The sequence below is a fragment of the Triticum dicoccoides genome, chromosome 3A, assembly GCF_002162155.2.
Source record: "Triticum dicoccoides isolate Atlit2015 ecotype Zavitan chromosome 3A, WEW_v2.0, whole genome shotgun sequence".
NCBI classification, from domain to species: Eukaryota; Viridiplantae; Streptophyta; class Magnoliopsida; order Poales; family Poaceae; genus Triticum; species Triticum dicoccoides.
In genome coordinates, this window is record NC_041384.1 from 255252810 (window position 1) to 255276393 (window position 23584).

The window sequence follows — 23584 nt, forward strand, 5'->3', positions numbered from 1 at the left end:
TGGTGCGCCATTAGTAGTTTTGAAAAAAAATTGTTAGTAATGGCGCACTAGTGGACGGTGCGCCATTACTAACAATTTTTTTTATATATGTTTTCAAAAAATACTAATGGCCCACGGTGGGTGTGGTGCGCCATTACTATGTCAACACGTAATGGCGCACTATCCCATGGTGCGCCATTACTAACAATTTTTTTTAAATTTTTTTCGAAACTACTAATGGCGCACCACACACCAGGTGCGCCATTAGTAATATATTACTAATGGCACACCTGTATCTGGTGCGCTACTGCTATATAGGAGTGGCGCACCACATACACGGTGCGCCATTAGTGTCCATATCATCTATAGCCCTTTTCCTAGTAGTGAGACCCTCCCCTTCTTGGACGCCTCTGCCTCCAGATCCGCGGAGGCCATCCTTTTCTTCCTTCCCCCCTCAGGGGGAGAGTTGCTTTATTTCTCTTCCTCGTCGTCCTCGGTGGCAGCGGAGGAGTCGGTTTCGGCGTCTTCGGACGTCACGTCCAAAGTGCCTCTACTGCGAAGGCCGCCTCTTCCCGCCTAGCTCTTCTTCGTGGCCTTCTTCTCTGGCGCCTGGTAGGGCGTCGGAACCAACATCTTCGTCAGAAGTGGGATAGCTGGGTTTTTGAGCAACGGAGCCAGACACTGGATCCGCTCCGCCTTCTTTATCTAGCTCTGAAAAGACAAATGGAGAAACTTAGACATCTTCCTCGAATGCGCAGGAAGAGATACAACTTGAAGTGTGAAGAACTTACCGGACTGGCCAGATGGGTCAGGTTGTATCCGCGGTCCTGGGACGTCTGCGGCCACGCGTGATTGGCCTTGAAAAGCACCTTCCAGATATCTTCGTGCGTGGAGCCGAAGAACCGTCGCAAGGTCTGGTGCTTGGCCGGATCGAACTCCCATAGATGGAAAGTCCGGCTTTGGCAGGGAAGGATCTGGCGAAAAAGCATTACCTGGATCACATTGATGATCTTGATGTTCTTGTCCACCATGCTCTTGACGTGCGCTTGTAGCGTTAATATCTCGTCTAACGACGACCAGACTAGTACTTTTTTTAGCCAGGAGGTAAGCCGTATTGGGGGGCCCGAAATTGAATTCGAGGGCCGCGGCCCAGGTGGTGTCGCGCGGCTCAGTGACATAGAACCACTGCTTCTGCCACACCTTGACGGTTTCCACAAAAGTGCCAGTGGGCCACGTGACATTGGATAGTTTTCTCACCATTGCACCTCCACACTCCTCGTGTTGACCATCCGCCACTTTCGGCTTCACATTGAAGATCTTTAGCCATAATCCGAAGTGGGGTGGGATGCGAAGGAAGGCCTCACACACGGCAATGAATGCCGAGATGTCGAGGAAAGAATTCGCGGCTAGATCATGGAAATCTAGCCTGTGGTAGAACATGAGTCCACGGACGAAGGGTGGAGGGGAAATCCTAACCCGTGGATGAAGTGGGGGATGAATACCACCCTCTCGTTGGGCTCCAGGGTGGGGACGATCTGCCCCTTGGCCGGAAGCCGGTGGGCGATTCCTTGGGCCAAGTACCCTGCTTCCCGGAGCTCCGTGATGTTCCCCTCCGTGATGGAGGAGGCCATCCACTTGCCCTGCATTCCGGATCCGGACATGGTCGGAATGCTTTTTGGAGGCGGAAAGGATGGAATCTTGGGCGCTGGAGCTCGAGAACGGATGGACAGAGAGGAAGAAGGCGTGGGTGAAAGAATGGATCTTTATCCTCTTATAAAGGCAGCGAATGTCAAGCGCCTCCCCACTCGCCTTAAAACTTGCCTATTCCCCAAGGGTCACGCGGATGGCGTGGTCGGATTACCCACACCCGTATTGATGAGAATCCCGCAATAAGGGGACACGATCTCTGCTTCGACAAGTCGTGCCGATGAAAACCGCATCTCAAAACATAGAGCAGGAGGCTAAAAAGGTTCGAAATAATGACCGGGCGGAGACGGGGCGTCTCGCTACAAAAGTTGTCAGTGGATGGGACCCATGGAATATTATACTCTCTACGGTTGTGTGTGGTACTTGTTTTGTAGAGCCAGACACGTTTTCTGTGTTCGAGGACTACTTTGGAGTATTCGGAGGAGGAACCCGCCTTGCAATGCCGAAGACAATCTGCGCCGGACACATCGTCATTGAAGCCTGGTTCAGGGGCTACTGAGGGAGTCCTGGATTAAGGGGTCCTCGGGCATCCGGGCTATGTGACATGGGGCGGACTGATGGGCCGTTAAGATACAAGACAGAAGACTTCCTCCCGTGTCCGGATGGGACTCTCCTTTGCATGGAAGGCAAGCTTGGCATTCGGATATGAAGATTCCTTCCTCTATAATCTGACTTTGTACAAACCTGGTCCCCTCCGGTGTCTATATAAACCGGGGGGGGGGGTTTAGTCCGCAGAGGCAATCGCAATCATACATGCTAGACTTCTAGGGTTTAGCCATTACGATCTCGTGGTAGATCAACTCTTGTAATCGTCATATTCATCAAGATCAATCAAGTAGGAAGTAGGGTATTACCTCCATCAAGCGGGCCCGAATCTGGGTAAACATCGTGTCCCCTGTCTCGTGTTACCATCAACCTTAGACACACAGTTCAGGACCCCCTACCCGAGATCTGCTGGTTTTGACACCGACATCAAGTCCTCCATGAGCTTGTCCACAACGTTGCCAAGAACATGAAGATCATCGAGCTCCACAAAATCCACTTCATGGCACTGGGTTGCAAGCAAGTCTCCGTGTCGGTGCAATAAACATCTGTACTTTTTGACCGGACTCATAAACATGCGTGCTGACGATCATACTTCCAACACCAATGTGTAATGAAAGGCCGAGCCAGAGAAACCGCTCTTTGTGAGATCAATGGGCGCATCAAGAAGACCAAGCCTAATATAAAAGACAAGAGATTCTGTTGAAAGTGTCATTTGCTGGTCAGCTGAGGCCGGCAAGGTCGACACAACTAACAAGAGCAAAGCCAAACCACGCCAGCCGCGCCTTCGGGGCGATCGGAGACCGAAGCGCGCACCCCTCCAAGAAGGCCCGGCAAGCCATGCCCCTGGTAGGCACATGCCAGTTACCATCGCTCCACCACATCGCGACGCCAGTCACTTGTCGATGCGGTTGAGGGAGTCCTGGACTAAGGGGTCCTCGGGCGACCAACTTGTTGTCCATGGGCCGGACTGATGGGTTGTGAAGACATGAAGGCCGAAGACTATACCCGTGTCCTGATTGGACTCTCCTTGGCGTGGAAGGCAAGCTTGGCAACCAACTATGAAGGTTCCTTCTTATGTAACCGACTCTATGTAAACCGTAGATCCCCTCGGTGTCTATATAAACCGAAGGGGTTAGTCAGGAATGGATATATTCATTACAATAGTCATACAGGCTAGACTTCTAGGGTTTAGCCATTACATTCTCGTGGTAGATCAACTCCTGTAACACTCATATTCATCAATATCAATCAAGCAGGACATAGGGTACTACCTCCATAGAGAGGGCCTGAACCTGGGTAAACATTTTGTCCCCTGTCTCCTATTACCATCGATCCTAGACACACAGTTCGGGACCCGCTACCCGAGATCCGCCGGTTTTGACACCGACATTGGTGCTTTCATTAAGATTTCCACTGTGCCATCAACAAAGGGTTCGATGTCCCCTTCAATCATCTATAGTGATGCTGTCCAAGGAGAAACCTTCCTCCCCGGACAGATTTTCGTGTTCGGCGACTTCGTACTACGGGCCAAATCGCTTGGCCATCTGGAGCAGATCGATAGCTATGCCCCTGGCCAACAGGTCAGATTTGGAAGCTTGAACTACGTCACAGATATCTGTGGAGAGTTGATCTTCAATGGATTTGAGACCGCAGCAATCGCTCCCCCTCACCCCAAGGAAGATGACTTAAATCTGTCATCGGATCACATCCAGGAGATTGCCCTTGTTCCTGCAACGACCTTAGAACCAGGGCAGATCGTGTCATCCGAGGCCACAGAGTCCGCAGTGTTGGAGCCGTACACGGACTCAGCACCCCACAATATTTGCGTCAGTGGAATTCCGGACTCGTCTCCGGCTATAAGTCCCGGACTGGGTACTCCTGTGGACACCGAGCTAGATCAGTTACGATTTTCGAATTTAGCGCCGCAGACATCTTCCAGCACTCACCTTTGGGGATGTGCTAAACTCTTTAAAGAACTTGTCCTTGGAGAAGGACTCACCGCCGGACTATGTTCGGTTCGAACTAGAGGCTGATAACAGGGAATTTTGCTTCCCACCCGCCACCCACTTCATAGGCACTGTCGATGACTTAACCGACGTGCTTGATTACGGCTCCGAAGACATCGACGGTATGGACGACGATGCCGACATGGAGCAAGGCCAAGACCCGCCGTTCACTTGACGTTGGACGGCCACCTCTTCGTACGATGTGTACATGGTCGACACACCTAAAAAAGCTAGCGACGATGACAAAGGAGATCCAGTTGCGAATAAACCTTCTGAGACACAGTCGAAGCGCCGACGCCCGAAAAGCCGCTCTAAACCTCGTCGCTCAAATGATGGCAACACTGGCACCGGAGAAAATAGTACTCCGGGCGACGCCGAAAACAATGAAGACCCTGTCGGGAGTGCATCCGAACAGGAGGAACAAGACAACAGGCAAGATAACCCTGATAAAAAGGCCATGCCCAATGACCCGGACGATGATAGTTATCGTCCAGTCTCCGAGGATGATGAGAGCATCGGTGATGAGGACTTCATCATGCCTGAGGCACCCCTCGAGTAGGAGCGCTTCAAGCGCCAGCTAATAGCCACTTCAAGAAGCCTGAAGAAGAAGAAGCAGCAGTTCATCCTGATCAAGACCTGCTCATTGATAGGTGGACTGATGTCTTGGCAGCCGAGGAATACGGCCTCGAGTGCCCAGCTAAGAGTTACCCAAAGCTCAGACTGCTACCACAATTCGATGAGGAGGCACCAGATCCCATACCTCCCTTACGCAATGCGGACCGACCACCACGTGGTCGGGATAGTGCGGCGGACCAACCACCTCGCGGTTGGGATAAAACGACAACTCAGGCCGAACAACAGCCCGCCCCACCGCCTCACAAAATAGGGACAAAACAGCTCGAGACCATACATACGACCTTCGGCAGGAGCTGGACAGTAGAGCATGACACATCGGATCAATCTACGGATCGCGAGGATGCTTCCCGACTCGGGATGACGGCTACATATTCGGGCATGACAAACCAAGTCACACCCGTGCTGATAACCGCAGACGGACTTCAACGGAGGTGCGTCGTGACGCGACCCGATATAGAGGCGCCGCACATCCTCTCTGTTTCACCGATGAGGTGCTGTATCACGAATTCCCCGAGGGGTTCAAGCCCATCAATATTGAATCATACGACGGAACAACCGATCCCGCAGTATGGATTGAGGACTTTATTCTCCACATCCACATGGACTGTGGAGACGACCTCCACGCCATCAAATAACTCCCACTAAATCTCAAAGGGCCAGCTCGACACTGGCTAAATAGTCTACCCGAAAATTCCATCGGCAGCTAGGAGAACTATGAAGAAGCCTTCCTTGACAACTTCCAATGTACATATGTCCGGCCACCCGATGCCGATGACTTAAGCCACATAGTTCAACAACCTGGAGAATCAGCCAGAAAATTATGGACTAGGTTGCTAACCAAAAAGAACTAGATCGTTGACTGTCCGGATGCCAAGGCCCTAGCGGCCTTTAAACACAACATCTGTGACGGATGGCTAGCACGCCACCTTGGCCAAGAAAAGCCGAAGTCCATGGCAGCCCTTACGGCACTCATGACCCGCTTTTGCGCGGGTGAGGACAGCTGGCTGGCTCGTAGCAAAAACACAGCCAGCGACACTGGCCCCTCCGAGGCGAAGAACAGCACCGGCAAGCTCCGGCGCAATAGACACAAAGACCGAAGCAATGGAGACAACACCGATGACACCACCGTTAAGGCCGGATTCAGCGGCTCCAAGTTCGGCCAGCGAAAGAAGCCCTACAAAAGGAACAGTGAGGGACCATCCAGCCTGGATCGCATACTCGATTGTCCATGCTAGATACATGGTACCCCAGATAAACAAGCCAATCATACCAACAGGGATTGTTGGGTTTTCAAATAGGCTGGCAAGTTAAATGCCGAAAACAAGGAAAAGGGATCACAAAGCGAGGACGAGGACGAAGAACCCCGGCAGCCGAACACTAGGGGGCAGAAGAAATTTCCCCCTCAAGTCAAAACGGTGAACATGATATACGCTACACACATCCCCGAAAGGGAGTGTAAGCGAGCATTTAGGGATGTCTGCGCGGTAGAGCCAGTCGCCCCAAAATTCAATCTGTGGTCATCATTCCCGATCACCTTCGATTGTCGAGACCAACCAACTAGTATCCGGCATGGCGGTTCAGCCGCACTAGTCCTCGACCCAATTATCGACGGATTTCACCTAACACGAGTCCTAATGGACGGTGGCAGCAGCCTCAACCTGCTCTATCAGGATACAGTGTGGAAGATGGGTATTAATCCCTCACGAATCAAAACAACAAAGACTACCTTTAAAGGAGTCATACCATGCGTAGAGCCCCGCTGTACGGGCTCAATCACGCTGGAGGTGGTCTTCGGTTCTCCGGACAACTTCCGAAGCGAAGAGTTAATCTTCGATATCGTCCCCTTCTGTAGTGGCTACAACACACTGCTCGGACGAACCGCGTTTGCTAGATTCAACGAAGTGCCACAGTATGCTTATCTCAAGCTCAAGATGCCCGGTCCGCGTGGCGTCATAACAGTCAATGGCAATACTGAACGCTCCCTCTGAACAAAGGAGCACACCGCCGCCCTAGCAGCATAGGTACAAAGCGGCCTTCTCAAGCAGCACCATAATAAGGCTGTCGATGCCCTGGACATCATTAAGAGGTTCCGGACTACATTGTAGCCGAACAGTGCGGCTCGTCAAGAGCTCGATTAGCAATTCGGCCTCCATCCCAGTCCCGATGAAGTGGTGGCATCCGTACCACGCGTTCATAATTACGCACTCAAATATCCATGGACATCGACAGAGGCACAAGCCAGCCCGGGATCTACAGTTCGGCTTGACCGATCCCAGACACACATATAACTTTACTATCTCCTTTTCCCTTTTTTCAGGTTTATCTTGTGCGGCCCTCCTTCGACGGCCTAATTAATGGTCCTGTCAAAGGATAAATACACCGGATTGACAGGGAGCACATGCGTACATGGGAAGCCCTAGAGGCTAACTAAACGATCACTCTATCCGTTTTTAGGACCCACACGCAGCTTGCCTTTGGTGGCGGCATGTCAAACAGCTTGTTGCTTATTGCATTCTTTTGTACTAATGTGCTTGGACGCATTAACCCAACTATAATGGTAATCAATTCATGATCCAAATTCAAGGGCCCCCGATCCTATCTCTGTTCTCCCTCTGTTTTCCTTAAAATTACTTATTTTCTACCAACCTTACACTTTGGTATGTTTCATATTTGCCAGGGGCTCCCCATCGCCCCACGATACGACAATAAAGTACGAACAATCCTTAAAGATAAGTTCGACACCCCAAATTTAGCATTATATGCATTGGCTCCGAATCATGTATTTGGTCAATAGTTGGGTTGCCCGGCTCCTATGCTTTCTACCATACGTTCCGCTAAATCGGCTAGGCTAGTAAAGGGAGAACTACTGCGATTGTGCCCTGGCCTTGACCAGATGAGCGCCTCAGTAGAAAAGGCCGAAAACTGACTATCATGATACGGCGAGAGCCGGTCAACTGTTCAAGGGTTACAAATCGTTGGAGGTTTTTTCCGCATTATGCGAAAGATCAGCACTTCTTGATCACATGCTAACAGCACCCTGGCTTGAAACAGGGGCTACATCCATGCTTTATTATTAAACTCCTATGGCTAAGTGAGGGCGTTTAAGCCGTATAGTCTAATTTCCTTGTTCATTGCGCTAAAAAACTCCTTCAAGGACCATATAATTGGATCAAGATTGTTTAGATTCCATCCCGAACACCTCCATACTACCTACATGAGGGCAGAAGCCGATGACTGGCCAACCCTCAGATTACATACAACACGACCGCACAAGAGGAAACAACCAAAGCATAACAAAATTACATTACAAAACTGGCTTTGTTCTCACAATACAAGGCAAAGGCAACATGAATACATTTATTCAAATACAATGTCCTGCGAACATTGTGCTGCCGCAAGGTGAGACCCCTCCAGGACATCCGCAAAATACCGCTCGGGTGCGCGGTGCTCCTTGCCCTCCGGTGGCCCTCTGGTCACCTCGACAACATCCATCTCCGCCCAGCACATCTTGCAACGGGCGAAGGCCATGCGCGCGCCTTCAATGCAGGCCGAGTACTTGACGACGTCCAGCCGAGGACAGGCGTTCACCATCTGCCTCACGATTCTGAAGTAGCTGCTTGGCATAGCTTCGGCTGGCCATAGCCGGACTATCAAGTCCTTAATGGCTAGTTCGGCCACCCTATGCAGCTCCACCAGCTGTTTGAGCTGATCGATGAAGGACACGGGATGCTCTGGCGCCGCATACTACGAACAGAATAGCTTCTCTGTAGAACCCCCTCCTTCGGCTCGATAGAACTCCGCGGCGTCTGATACACTGCGTGGTAAATCCGCAAAAGCCCCTGGGGAACTCCGAACCCGGGTTAGTAAAAGGTACTGCTTCTCTGCATACTTGCTTTGCATCTTAAATGCCTAACCCGTCATAATCTTCTTGGCCTCCCGAATCTCTTGGAGGGCGGCCTGGGCCTCATTCCGTGCGGTCTCTGCGCTCTGACAAGCCTTGGTGAGTTTGGTCCCCTGAACCGACGCATCATGCTCCAAGGCTTCACATTTCTTGACCGCATCCTGGGGCTCCTGCTAGACTTCTTTGACCCGGGCCTTGAGCTTCTTACGGGCGGCTTGTTGCTGGACAACCTTCTCCTCGGCCTTGCCTAGGGCCTTCCTTAGGGCCTCGACCTCGGTCGCGGTTCCTACACATATTACGACACTACGGTCAATATGCAACACCTATCCTTTCTGAACACACAACAAGTCGTCACTCACCATGCTTCTCCTAGAGCCAAACCTTAACCTCGCCGAGCTCGTTCTCGGTCCGCTCCAGCCTCTGCCTCAGTTCAGAGACTTCGGCAGCATGCGAGGTTGCGGCCAACAACGACTTCTCCTATACCAAAAGATTGATCTTCTGTCCGGTTCTTCTTGTCGAACACCGGACAGTGTCTCAGGGGCCACTCACTATGTAACGCCCCATATGTAACTTGCCATATTTGTATTCCAACTCTTGCCTTTTTCGGCACTAAGTTATGTTATTCCCTCATGGTTGGGTTCTGCCTTCGTGTTGCTTTTGTCCATGTCATGCATCTCATATCATGTCATCATGTCAATCGCATTTGCATATGTGTTTGTCTCATGCATCTGAGCATTTTCCCCGTTGTCCGTTTTTCATTCCGGCACTCTTATGTCTTCCGGCGTCTCCTTTTACCTCTTTTCGTGTGCGGGTGTTAAACATTCTCAGATTGGACCGAGACTTGCCACGCGGCCTTGGTATACCACCAGTAGACCGCCTGTCAAGTTTCGTACCATTTGGACTTCGTTTGATACTCCAACGGTTAACCGAGGAACCGTAAAGGCCTCGTGTGTGTTGCAGCCCAACACCCCTCCAAAGTGGCCCAAAACCCACCAAAACCCCCTCCATCCCCTCGGTCGTTCAACCACGATCGCGTGGCCGAAAACCACACCTCATTTGGACTTTCCTAGCTCCCTCTATCTATAAATATGTGTCTTTCCCCGGATTTTCGCGCACATAAAACCCTAGCCTAGCCCCTCGCCGCCACCGGACACGTCCGGATCTCACCGGACAAAAAAATCACCGCCACCCCGCGCCTATCCCGTGCCGACACGTGGCCCCGGCCACCGCGCGCCGCCACCGGCCCGCCAGGCCCGCCCGCGCCCGTCAGCTCCGCCGCCACCTCTCGCGGGTCAACGCCGCGCCTCCCCGCGCCGAGCTCCCCGCCACCATGCCGGATCTTCCTCACCGGCGACCTCACCACCTCGCCGGTCAACGCTGACGCCGCCCACGCCCATCAGCTCCGGCCGCCGCTGCCACCATCATCGAGCGCCGCCGCCCGGGAGCCCGAAGCGCGCCGCCCCTGTCACCCTCCGCACCGACAAGCTCCGGCGACCTCGCCGGCCCCTTCAACGGCTGCGGCCACCTCTTCTCCCAAAGTTCCGTCCACCGCAGCTACTGTTCCGATGATCTTCGTAAAGCGCGCCCGAAACCCTAGATCCAGATCTGGGAGGTGTTTTTCCCCTAAGTCCCTAACATTTTTAGCTATGTTCATCGCATCATAACTTTGCATCCGTAGCTCCGTTTTGCGCGTATGATATATCAAATTGTTCATCTGGATGTGCTCTTCATTTCATTCCATTGCACCATGCTTTTTTGAGTTCATCGTGATGCCCTAAATGCTGTTGCAAGAGTGTTATGTAATGTTAGTTTCTGTTTCTTAACAGATATTGGACATTTGTCATTTTTGCCATGATTATTGTTTGCCTCCTATGAACTTGAGCCCTACATGTGTTTTGGGATATGCCATGCCATATTTAGAGGGGTGTATGCCATGTTTTTTTGTGATCTTTGTGGTGACTAGCACAAGCATGCAAAGTAGCTCTCGTGATGTTGCTGATTTCAGGGACTTAGAATTCTTCCAAGTCATTTCCCTGATGTTATTTTTATGCCACGTATTCATGTTGCTACATAGTGATCCGTGCCTCTTTTGAGCATGTTCAGTAAGGAGGATTTTGAGATATTATTATGCTCTATCCATCCACATCTTTGTTTGCAATTATGGAGTAACCTAGCATGACTCAATCTTGCTCTACTTTTGCTATAAAATGTTCCTGGCAGATTGTTTACATGTTAATCAATTTTGCCGAGGTTGTTGTAGTTGATACATGCATGCTATGAGAGTGTTCTTGCCATGGTTAGCTTATTGATCATGTCTTGTTTCTGGGTGTATGCTTAGTTTGCCATGCAATGCCTTGTGGTGAGTGCATCGAGCTCGCAAACATGCCTATGTAACTCTGTTTCTGCCATGTCCAGTTTTCTGCCAAGTCTCAATCTGTTAAAGAAACTTGCTATGTTTACATGTGTGCCATCATATCCTCTGATCCTTTTTGGCTTATGGTCAGTAAGGGACTTTTGTTATATTCCTTGAGTAGTTTCGTGCCATGCCTTGCTTTGCCATGAAATGATCCTATAGCATGTTTTAATCTTGCTCTAAACATTGCTTCCTAATGTTAAATCCTGACATGTTATTTTCACTAAGTCTTTGAACCTGATATCTTTTGCACTGTTGCCATGCTTGTTTGAACCTGCTATTGTGTGATTTAGCCGTAGCTTAGTGTTCATCTTTTGTCAAGCATTTTGAGTGGATCACTGCCATGTGCTTTGTTGCTATGTTAGAGTGTAGTAGCTTATTTTCTTGTTGCATTCTAGATGGCTTCGTGCTGTTAATCGCAGTTTTGTGCCATTATTGTTTTGCGTGCCATTTGCAAACCGTGCATCCGATTATGGTGATCTTTATATCGATTTCGACCGAAATCAACTAATCTTTCCAGCGGCACTCTTGGTTTTCCAATTTCAGTCCTGGTTCAATCTTTCCCTTCCGAAACATGCATATGCATTGCATATTACTTCCCGCATATCATGCCATGTTTTGCATCATGTTGCTTGCGCATTGCATCGTGGTTGATTGTGTTTTCCCTTTGCTTGTGTTCTTGCTTTGAGTAGAGCCGGGAGACGAGTACGTGATCAAGGAACCTGTTGAGAACGTTTACGGTGATCAAGCTTACGTCAACTCGGAGAACTTTGCAGGCAAGATGACCATGCCCTCGAAATGACTTCTATCTTTGCTTGCTAGATGCTCGCTCTATTGCTATGCCTATGCCGTGATACCTACCACATGCTTTATCATGCCTCCCGTATTTCCATGAAACCTCTAACCCACCTTGTCCTAGCAAACTGTTGTTTGGCTATGTCACCGCTTTGCTCAGCCCCTCTTATAGCGTTGCTAGTTGTAGGTGAAGATTGGAGTTTTGTTCCTTGTTGGAACATGTTTATCGTTGCGATATCATTATTATATATTGTTTACTTTAATGCATCTATATACTTGGTAAAGGGTGGAAGGCTCGGCCTTATGCCTGGTGTTTTGTTCCACTCTTGCCGCCCTAGTTTCCATCATACCGGTGTTATGTTCCTTGATTTTGCGTTCCTTACATGGTTGGGTTATAATGGGAACCCCTTGACAGTTCGCCTTGAATAAAACTCCTCCAGCAAGGTCCAACCTTTGTTTTACCATTCGCCACCTAGCCTTTTTCCCTTGGGTTCCGCGGACTCAAGGGTCATCTTTATTTTAAACCCCCCCGGGCCAGTGCTCCTCTGAGTGTTGGTCCGAACTGAGCTGCCTGCGGGGCCACCTCGGGGAAACTTGAGGGTTGGTTTTACTCGTAGCTAGTCTCATCCGATGTTGCCCTGAGAACGAGATACGTGCGACTCCTATCGGGATTTGTCAGCACATCGGGTGGCTTTGCTGGTCTGGTTTTACCATTGTCGAGATGTCTTGTAACCGGGATTCCGAGTCTGATCGGGTCGTCCTGGGAGAAGGAATATCCTTCGTTGACCGTGAGAGCTTGTGATGGGCTAAGGTGGGACACCCCTACAGGGATTTGAACTTTCGAAAGCCGTGCCCGCGGTTATGGGCAGATGGGAATTTGTTAATGTGTGGTTGTAGAAAACTTGTCAGTTAACTTAATTAAAATGGATCAACCGCGTGTGTAGCCGTGATGGTCTCTTTTCGGCGGAGTCCTGGAAGAGAACACGGTCTCATGTTATGCTTGAATGTAAGTAGTCTAGGATCACTTCTTGATCATAGATTCTCGAATGTGCTTTGCCTTCTTTTCTCGCTCTCATTTGCATATGTTAGCCACCATATATGCTAGTGCTTGCTGCAGCTCCACCTCATACCTTTACCTACCCATAAGCTTAAATAGTCTTGATCGCGAGGGTGTGAGATTGCTGAGTCCCCGTGACTCACAGATTACTTCCAAAACCAGATGCAGGTGCCGATGATACCACTCCAAGAGAAGCGTCTGCGCTCAAGTGGGAGTTCGATGAGGACTCAGGATGATACTACGTTTCCTTTCCAGACGATCAATAGTGGAGCCCAGTTGGGGAGATCGGGGATCTTATGCATTTGGGGTTGTCCTTATTTTGGTTCCATAGTCGGACCTTGATTGTATCTGGATGATTGTAATGCTATATTTATGTATTGTGTGAAGTGGCGATTGTAAGCCAACTATGTACCTCTTTCTTATTTAGTACATGGGATGTGTAAAGATTACCCCTCTTGCGACATGCCTACAATGCGGTTATGCCTCTAAGTCGTGCTCCGACAGGTGGGAGATATAGCCGCATCATGGGTGTTACAAGTTGGTAATCAGAGCCTTCCCCGACTTAGGAGCCCCCTGCTTGATCGAATCGCTGGCGTTGTTGAGTCTAGAAAAATGTTTATGAGTCTTTTAGGATTATATATATCAGAGAGTAGGATTCTTTTTACTCCTTAGTCCCTTCGTCGCTCTGGTGAGGCATCCTGCCGTAGAGTTTTGACTCTTCTCTTCTCAAATTTCACTAAAAAAATTAGGATCACGCGGGTATCTTGGAATCGTTCCGATGGTTTTGTGACGAGAACATTGTTCTTGGTGCCTCCTGACATTTAGGGGTTGTGGCAGTGTCCCGGGGAGTTGAGCTCCGAGGTGCTGTCGTCACAATTTTATCGTTGCAGTTTTGGAATACCTGAGTTTCACCAACATCGCAAATCTCTTTTATTCAGTTGTTGGTGAGATAACCTCGACGCCACCCAGTACTGGGGCGGGAGTTTGGGAGTATTGCCATAACTCGTATAACGGATGCTTTTCTAAGGTTGAGGTAAACGATTTCCGAAGGTTTCTTGGTTATGTGTTGAAGGATGGATACAGCTGGATGTAAGATTTGCTAGTTTTGGGTGAGATATTATGCTTCCCCTGTATCCCCAACACCTGATTGCATAACCGGAAAATTTCAGGAGTTTCATAGGTGGGAATTCATGTAGCTCTAGTATATCTTCCACAGATATTTGGTTTGTGATTGGGTAATCCTCACCAAGTATTTGTTCATGTCCGTACCTTGTTGTTTTATTCGTCTACCTCTATCTAAGTGGCTTCTCAATTTATGGAAGTGTGAACATTTAATTTGGAATTCATTTGTTCATTCTTGTTCGAATGTTAAGACTATATGTTGCAATTTCGATCCATTTGATTCAGCTTGAATATATGTCTTTCAAGATGCTAACGGATGTAACCCTCTTCAGGATGGCTCCTCCAACGCGTCAAAATCCGGAACCACCGCCACCACCTCCACCTTCGGAGGCATGACAAGCTGTTATGGCCGCTACCAACGCCAACACGCAGCTGATTATGCAACTCTTGCAAGAGCGCAACCAAGGAAATCAAGGCAATGGCAACAATCAAACTCAGTTTGCTACACTCAACCAGGTCCTCGCAAACCAGCCAAAGACCTTAAGTAACTGTGTCGAGGCCACAGACACTGATGATTGGCTCGTGGATATCTGCAAACATTTCGAGTGCAGCAACGTCAAGCCTGAGGACTTTGTCAGGTTTGCCTCATTCCAACTCAAAGACCAAGCTGCAGAGTGGTATCAACAATATAAAGATTCCAGAGGAGGTCGTGTGATTACCTGGGATGATTTCCGCCAAGACTTCAGAGCTCACCACATTCCTCAGAGTGTTGTTGAGAGCAAGCGTGAGGAGTTTCGCAATCTGAAGCAAGGTAGCTTGTCTATTTACCAATACAACATCATGTTCCAGAAACTCGCTCGCTTCGCCAAGCAAGACGTCCCTGACGAGAAGAGCATGATTTATCAGTTCAGAGGTGGCCTTAGAAGATATGCAACTAGCCCTCGTGATTTTTGAGCCGAAAAAGTACGATGAATTCTACAACATGGCACTGAAGCAAGAGGCTGCTCAGCTCAAGTGCGATGCTTCCAAGAAGAGAGTCACGGATGCAACTCCTTCGTCTTCAACTCAAGTGGCAGCTAAGGAGGAAAAGTATTGGTTGCCTCCTCCTCCTCCGTCCCGTCAGCCTTATCAGCATAAGAGCAAAGGTGGCAATGGATCTTCCCACCCACCCAACCCAGGCTTTCAGAACAAGGCTTCGTCTCATGCTCCAAGGTCAAGTGCTCCGTATCACTGGCCTCTCTCAGAGGTCACGTGCAACAAGTGTCAGCAGAAGGGTCACTATGCAAACAAATGCTTCAACCAGAGGCGTCTTCTGCCTCCTCCTCCTGTGAGATTTGCCAGCACCGCAGTGGTCAAGCATAATCCCAAGCATGTCAAGGTTAACATGATGAACGCAGCTCAGGCAGAGGACTCGTCAGAAGTGATCATGGGTAACCTTCCTGTTAAGGATATTCCTGCAAAAGTTCTTTTTGACTCTGGTGCATTGCATTCTTTCATGTCCTTCCCATTTGCATCGGAGCACAACTTTGACACTAAGGCATTACCTAAATCATTGCAATTTGTTTCTCCGGCTAATTGTTTGAGCTCTAGCATGATGGTTCCGGATGTTTCTATCATGATGGGGACTACAAATTTCTAGCTTCTCCAATTGTTCTTGGTAACTCGGATATTGATCTAATTCTCGGCATGGACTGGCTTTCTAAGCACAAGGCTCGTCTTGATTGTGCTACCAAGCAGATTCAATTGACACGCTCGTCTGAGGATGTGATCGTATTTGCCGCTCGTGATGATACCATTCGACTGTTTTCTCTCAATGAGAAGGGAGAGTTGGATGCCATCTCTCAGATTCCATTCGTTCGTGAATATCAAGACGTCTTTCCAGAAGAGCTTCCAGGAATGCCCCCTCACCGGCCAGTTGAATTCGTCATCGATCTTGAGCCTGGCACGGAACCTGTTTGCAAACGTCCTTACAATCTTGGACCAACAGAGTTGAAGGAGCTGAAGAAACAACTCGATGAACAAGAGTGTATGGGTCTAATACGACCAAGTTCTTCTCCTTGGGGTTGTGTTGTTCTTTTTGTCAAGAAGAAGGATGGCACGGACCGACTTTGTGTCGACTACCGTCCATTGAACAAGAAGACCATCAAGAACAAGTACCCACTTCCCAACATCAACGAGCTTTTCGAGCAACTCAAAGGTGCTCAAGTATTCTCCAAGCTTGACCTCCGTATGGGCTATCATCATATTCGCATTCGTGAACAAGACATTCCCAAGACAGCATTCAGAACAAGCTATGGTTCATATGAATACAATGTCATGTCTTTCGGCCTTGTCAATGCTCCTCCAACATTCTCTCGCATGATGAACTTCATCTTCAACCCCTACACAAATGACTTCATCTTGGTCTATCTTGATGACATTTTGGTCTTTTCCAAGAACAAGGAGGATCATGCCAAGCACTTGAGATTGGTGCTGGACAAACTCAGAGAACATCAGTTCTATGCAAAATTTTCAAAGTGCGAGTTTTGGCTTGATGAGGTTCTCTACCTTGGGCATATCATCTCCGCCAAGGGCATAGCTGTTAATCCTGAGAAGTTGTCTGCAATTGTGAATTGGGAACCGCCTCAGAATATGAAGCAGCTCCGCAGCTTCCTTGGGCTTGCAAGCTATTGTCGAAGGTTCGTTGAGAATTTCTCTAAGATCGCGAAGCCTCTTTCCAACCTCCTCCAGAAGCATGTGAAGTATGTCTGGACGCATGAATGTGACATCGCTTTCAACACCCTCAAAGAGAAGTTAGTCACAACTCCAGTTCTGACTCCTCCCGACGAATCCAAACCATTCGAAGTTTTCTGTGATGCTTCCCTTCAAGGTCTCCGTGCTGTGTTAATGCAAGAGAAGAAAGTTGTCGCCTATACCTCTCGCTAGTTGAAGCCCAACGAAAAGAACTACCCCACTCATGACCTCGAGTTGGCAGCAGTTGTCCATGCTCTTTTAACATGGAGACATCTCTTGTTGAGAAGGAAAGTGGACATCTTCACTGATCATAAGAGTCTCAAGTACATCTTCACTCAGCCCAACCTCAACCTCAGGCAGACTCGTTGGGTCGAAATGATTCAAGAGTGTAATCCGAGTATTGAATATACTCTAGGCAAGGCCAATGTAATTGCTGACGCATTGAGCAGGAAGGCTTACTGCCACAGTTTGATTCTCAAGCCCTACCAACCAGAGCTTTGTGAAGTTTTCCGCAAACTTAATCTCCAAGTTGTTCCTCAAGGATTCCTTGCCAACCTCCAATTCTCTCCTACTTTGTAAGATCAGATTCGTGAGGCTCAACTTCTTGATGCTATGGTGAAGAAGGTGAAGATTGGGATTGCCAAGAGCCAACCCAATTACATGTGCTATCGCCTTGATGACAAGGATACTCTATTCTTCGAGGATCACATTGTTGTTCCTAAGGGTGACCTTCGTAAAGTCATTATGAACGAGGCTCACAATTCACTCCTTTCTATTCATCTTGGAAGTACAAAGATGTACCATGACCTCAAGCAGTCGTATTGGTGGACTCGAATGAAGCGCGAGATTGCTCAGTTCGTGAATGAATGTGATGCCTGCAGAAGAGTGAAAGCAGAACACCAACGACCAGCTGGTCTCCTCCAACCTCTTGCCATTCCAGAATGGAAGTTTGACCATATTGAGATGGACTTCATGACTGGATTTCCCAAGTCCAAGCGTGGCAATGATGCTATCTTCATTATCATCGACATGCTCACTAAAGTGGCTCATTTTCTTCCTATCAAAGAATCTATCACAACAGCTTAGTTGGCAGAGCTATATACCTACAGGATTGTCTCTTTGCACGGCATTCTGCAGTTAATATCTTCATATCGTGGAAGCATCTTTACTTCTAAGTTCTGGGATTCTTTTCAGAAGTCTATGGGCACCAACATTCGTTTCAGCACAGCCTTTCATCCTCAAACTAGTGGCCAATTCGAGCGAGTCAATCAAATTCTTGAAGATATGCTTAGGGCTTGTGTCATTTCCTTCGGTATGAAGTGGGAGGATTGTCTTCCATATGCCGAGTTCTCCTACAACAACAGCTTCCAAGCGAGTTTGGGCAAGGCTCCATTCGAGATTCTCTATGGTAGAAAGTGTCGTACTCCTCTTAACTGGTCAGAGACCGGTGAACGCCAACTTCTTGGCAATGACTTGATCACAGAGGCTAAAGAAATGTGCAAAGTCATTCGTGAAAATCTCAAAGCCGCGCAATCGCGTCAGAACAATTACTATGATAGCAAGCATCGTGACTTGGCTTTTGAGACCGGAGACCATGTCTACCTCCGTGTCTCTCCAACGAAAGGTACTTGTTGCTTCGGTATCAAAGGGAAGCTTGCCCCTAGATATGTGGGTCATTTCAGGATCATGGGCAAAAGAGGCGATCTCCCTATCAACTTGAGCTTCCGTCCAACTTTGCAAATGTGCATGACGTGTTTCATGTGTCTCAGCTTCGCAAGTGTTTCAAGACTCCTGATCGCACCATCAAGTTCGAAGAGATTGATCTCCAAGAAGACATGTCTTGTCATGAGCATCCCATTGCTATTCTTGAAGAAACTGAGCGCAAGACTCGCAACAAGTCTATCAAATTCCTGAAAGTGAAGTGGTCACATCATTCCGACCGTGAAGCCACCTGGGAACGCGAGGACCACCTCCATTCCGAATATCGGGAGTTTTTTTTTCTAGTCCTAGATCTCAGGACGGGATCCTTTCATAGTGGTGGAGTGTTGTAACGCCCCGTATGTAACTTGCCATATTTGTATTCCAACTCTTGACTTTTTCGGCACTAAGTTATGTTATTCCCACATGGTTAGGTTTTGCCTTCATTTTGCTTTTTTCCATGTCATGCATCTCATATCATGTCATCATGTGCATCGCACTTGCATACGTGTTCGTCTCATGCATCCGAGCATTTTCCCCGTTGTTCGTTTTGCATTCCGGCACTCCTATGTCCTCCGGCATCTCCTTCTACCTCTTTTCGTGTGCGGGTGTTAAACATTCTCGGATTGGACCAAGACTTGCCAAGCGGCCTTGGTATACCACCGGTAGACCGCTTGTCAAGTTTCGTACCATTTGGACTTCGTTTGATACTCCAACGGTTAACAGAGCAACCGTAAAGGCCTCGTGTGTGTTGCAGCCCAACACCCCTCCAAAGTGGACCAAAACCCATATAAACCCCCTCCATCCTCTCGGTCGCTCGATCACGATCACATGGCCGAAAACCGCACCTCATTTGGACTCTCCTAGCTCCCTCTATCTATAAATATGTGTCTTCCCCCGGATTTTCGCGTAGATGAAACCCTAGCCTAGCCCCTCGTCGCCGCCGGACACGTCCGGATCTCACCGGACAAAAAAATCGCTGCCACCCCATGCCTATCCCATGCTGCCACGTGGCCCCGGCCACCGCGTGCCGCCGCCGGCCGTTCCAGTGCGCGCTCTACGCCCGTGCCCGTTAGCTCCGCCGCCACCTCCCGCGGGTCAACGTCGCGCCTCCCCGCGCCAAGCTCCCCGCCACCGCGCCAGATCTTCCTAACCGGCGACCTCGCCACCTTGCCGGTCAACGCCGACGCTGCCCGCGCCCGTCAGCTCTGGCCGCCGCTGCCACCATCACCGAGCGCCGCCGCCCGGGAGCCCGAAGAGCGCCGCCCCGATCGCCCTCCGCGCCGACAAGCTCCGGCGACCTTGCCGGCCCCTTCACCGGCTCCGGCCACGGCTCCGGCCACCTCTTCTCCCAAAGTTTCGGCCACCGCAGCTACTGTTCCGATGATCTTCGTAAAGCGTGCCCGAAACCCTAGATCCAGATCTGGGAGGTGTTTTTTCCCCTAAGTCCCTAACATTTTTAGCTATGTTCATCACATCATAACTTTGCATCCGTAGCTTCGTTTTGCGCGTATGATATATCAAATTGTTCGTCTGGATGTGCTCTTCATTTCATTCCATTGCACCATGCTTGTTTGAGTTCATCGTGATGCCCTAAATTCTGTTGCAAGAGTGTTATGTAATGTTAGTTTCTGTTTCTTAACAGATATTGGACATTTGTCATTTTTGCCATGATTATTGTTTGCCTCCTATGAACTTGAGCCCTACATGTGTTTTGGGATATGCGATGCCATATTTACAGGGGTGTATGCCATGTTTTTTTGTGATCTTTGTGGTGACTAGCACAAGCATGCAAAGTAGCTCTCGTGATGTTGCTGATTTCAGGGACTTAGAATTCTTCCAAGTCATTTCCTTGATGTTATTTTTATGCCATGTATTCATGTTGCTACATAGTGATCCGTGCCTCTTTTGAGCATGTTCAGTAAGGAGGATTTTGAGATATTATTATGCTCTATCCATCCATGTCTTTGTTTGCAATTATGGAGTACCCTAGCATGACTCAATCTTGCTCTACTTTTGCTATAAAATGTTCCTAGTAGATTGTTTACATGTTAATCAATTTTGCTGAGGTTGTTGTAGTTGATACATGCATGCTACGAGAGTGTTCTTCCCATGGTTAGCTTATTGATCATGTGTTCTTGCTGGGTGTATGCTTAGTTTTCCATGCAATGCCTTGTGTTGAGTGCATAGAGCTCGCAAATATGCCTATGTAAATCTGTTTCTGCCATGTCCAGTTTTCTGCCAAGTCTCAATCTGTTAACGAAACTTGCTATGTTTACATGTGTGCCATCATATCCTCTGATCCTTTTTGGCTTATGGTTAGTTAGGGACTTTTGTTATATGCCTTGAGTAGTTTCGTGCCATGCCTTGCTTTGCCATGATATGTTCCTATAGCATGTTGTTATCTTGCTCTAAACATTGCTTCCTGATGTTAAATCCTGACATGTTGTTATTTTCACTAAGTCTGTGAACGTGATATCTTTTGCACTGTTGCCATGCTTGTTTGAACCTGCTATTGTGTGATTTAGCCGTAGCTCAGTGTTCATCTTTTGTCAAGCATTTTGAGTGGATCACTACTATGTGCTTTTTTGCTATGTTAGAGTGCAGTAGCTTATTTTCTTGGTGCATTCTAGATGGCTTCATGTTGTTAATCACAGTTTTGTGCCATTATTGTTTTGCGTGCCATTTGCAAACCGTTCATCCGATTCTGGTGATCTTTATATCGATTTCGACCAAAATCAACTCATCTTTCCAGCGGCACTCTTGGTTTTCCAGGTTGAGGCCTGGTTCAATCTTTCCCTTATGAAACATGCATATGCATTGCATATTACTTCCCGCATATCATGCCATGTTTTGCATCATGTTGCTTGCACATTGCACCGTGGTTGATTGTGGTTTCCCTTTGCTTGTGTTCTTTCTTTGGGTAGAGCCAGGAGACGAGTACGTGATCGAGGAACCCGTTGAGAACACTTACGAGGATCAAGCTTAAGTCAACTCGTAGAACTTTACAGGCAAGATGACCATACCCTCGAATTCACTTCTATCCTTGCTTGCTAGATGCTCGCTCTATTGCTATGCCTATGCCGCGATACCTACCACATGCTTTATCATGCCTCCCGTATTTCCATGTCAAACCTCTAACCCACCTTGTCCTAGCAAACCATTGTTTGGCTATGTTACCACTTTGCTCAGCCCCTCTTATAGCGTTGCTAGTTGTAGGTGAAAATTGGAGTTTTGTTCCTTGTTGGAACATGTTTATCGTTGGGATATCATTATTATATCTTGTTTACTTTAATGCATCTATATACTTGGTAAAGGGTGGAAGGCTCGACCTTATGCCTGGTGTTTTGTTCCACCCTTGCCGCCCTAGTTTCCGTCATACCAATGTTATGTTCCTTGATTTTGCGTTCCTTACACGGTTGGGTTATAATGGGAACCCTTGACTGTTTTCCTTGAATAAAACTCCTCCAGCAAGGCCCAACCTTGGTTTTACCATTCGTCACCTAGCCTTTTTCCCTTTGGTTCCGTGGACTCAAGGGTCATCTTTATTTTAAACCCCCCGCGGGCCAATGCTCCTCTGAGTGTTGGTCCGAACTGTTGGGGAACGTAGCAGAATTTTAAAATTTTCTACGCATCACCAAGATCAATCTATGGAGTCATCTAGCAACGAGGGAGAGGAGAGTGCATCTACATACCCTGGTAGATCGCGAGTGTAAGCGTTCAAGAGAACGGGGTTGATGGAGTCGTACTCGCCGTGATCCAAATCACCGATGACCTAGCGCCGAACGGACGGCACCTCCGCGTTCAACACACGTACGGTTGGGAAGACGTCTCCTCCAACTTGATCCAGCAAGGGGGAATGAGAGGATGATGGAGATCCGGCAGCACGACGGCGTGGTGGTGGAAGCAATAGTGATCTCGGCAGGGCTTCGCCAAGCTCAAGGAGAGGGAGGAGTGTCATGGGAGGGAGAGGGAGGCGCCAGGGGCTAGGGTGCGGCTGCCCTCCCTCCCCCCCACTATATATAGGACACCTAGTGGGGGGGCGTCATCCCTAGGAGATGCAATCTTCAAGGGGGCGGCGGCCAAGGGGGGTGGAGTGCAACCCAAGCCAAGTGGGGCGCCCCCCACCCCTAGGGTTTCCAACCCTAGGCGCAGGGGGAGGCCCATGGGGGGCGCACCAGCCCACTAGGGGCTGGTTCCCCTCCCACTTCAGCCCATGGGGCCCTCCGGGATAGGTGGCCCCACCCGGTGGACCCCCGGGACCCTTCCGGTGGCCCCGGTACAATACCGATTACCCCCGAAACTTTCCCGATGGCCGAAACTTGACTTCCTATATATAAATCTTCACCTCCGGACCATTCCGGAACTCCTTGTGACGTCCGGGATCTCATCCGGGACTCCGAACAACTTTCATGTTACCGTATACTAATATCTCAACAACCCTAGCATCACCGAACCTTAAGTGTGTAGACCTACGGGTTCGGGAGACACACAGACATGACCGAGACGACTTTCCGGTCAATAACCAACAGCGGGATCTGGATACCCATGTTGGCTCCCACATGCTCCTCGATGATCTCATCGGATGAACCACGATGTCGAGGATTCAATCAATCCCGTATACAATTCCCTTTGTCAATCGGTACGTTACTTGCCCGAGACTCGACAACGTGGTCAACGACCGACAAGCATCTGAAGTGGACTGTACGTGGAGAGGCCGACAGCTGGGTCCACGGCCACACGCAAGGAAATGACTCCTTATTACGCGCAAAATAATGATTCCTCCACCTGACATCAGGGACCCACCAAAAGGGCCTCTGTATTTCGCGAAAAAAATGTTACCTCCGCTGACAGCTCAGACCCACCAGCTATATCTTCGCACGCAAGGAAGTGCCTCCTTATTACGCTCAAAAAAATGAATAACCCCTACTAGCTGGGACCCACCTTGGTGGGAGGCTGACTTGTGGGCGTACTAAGTTAACGGGGACAAA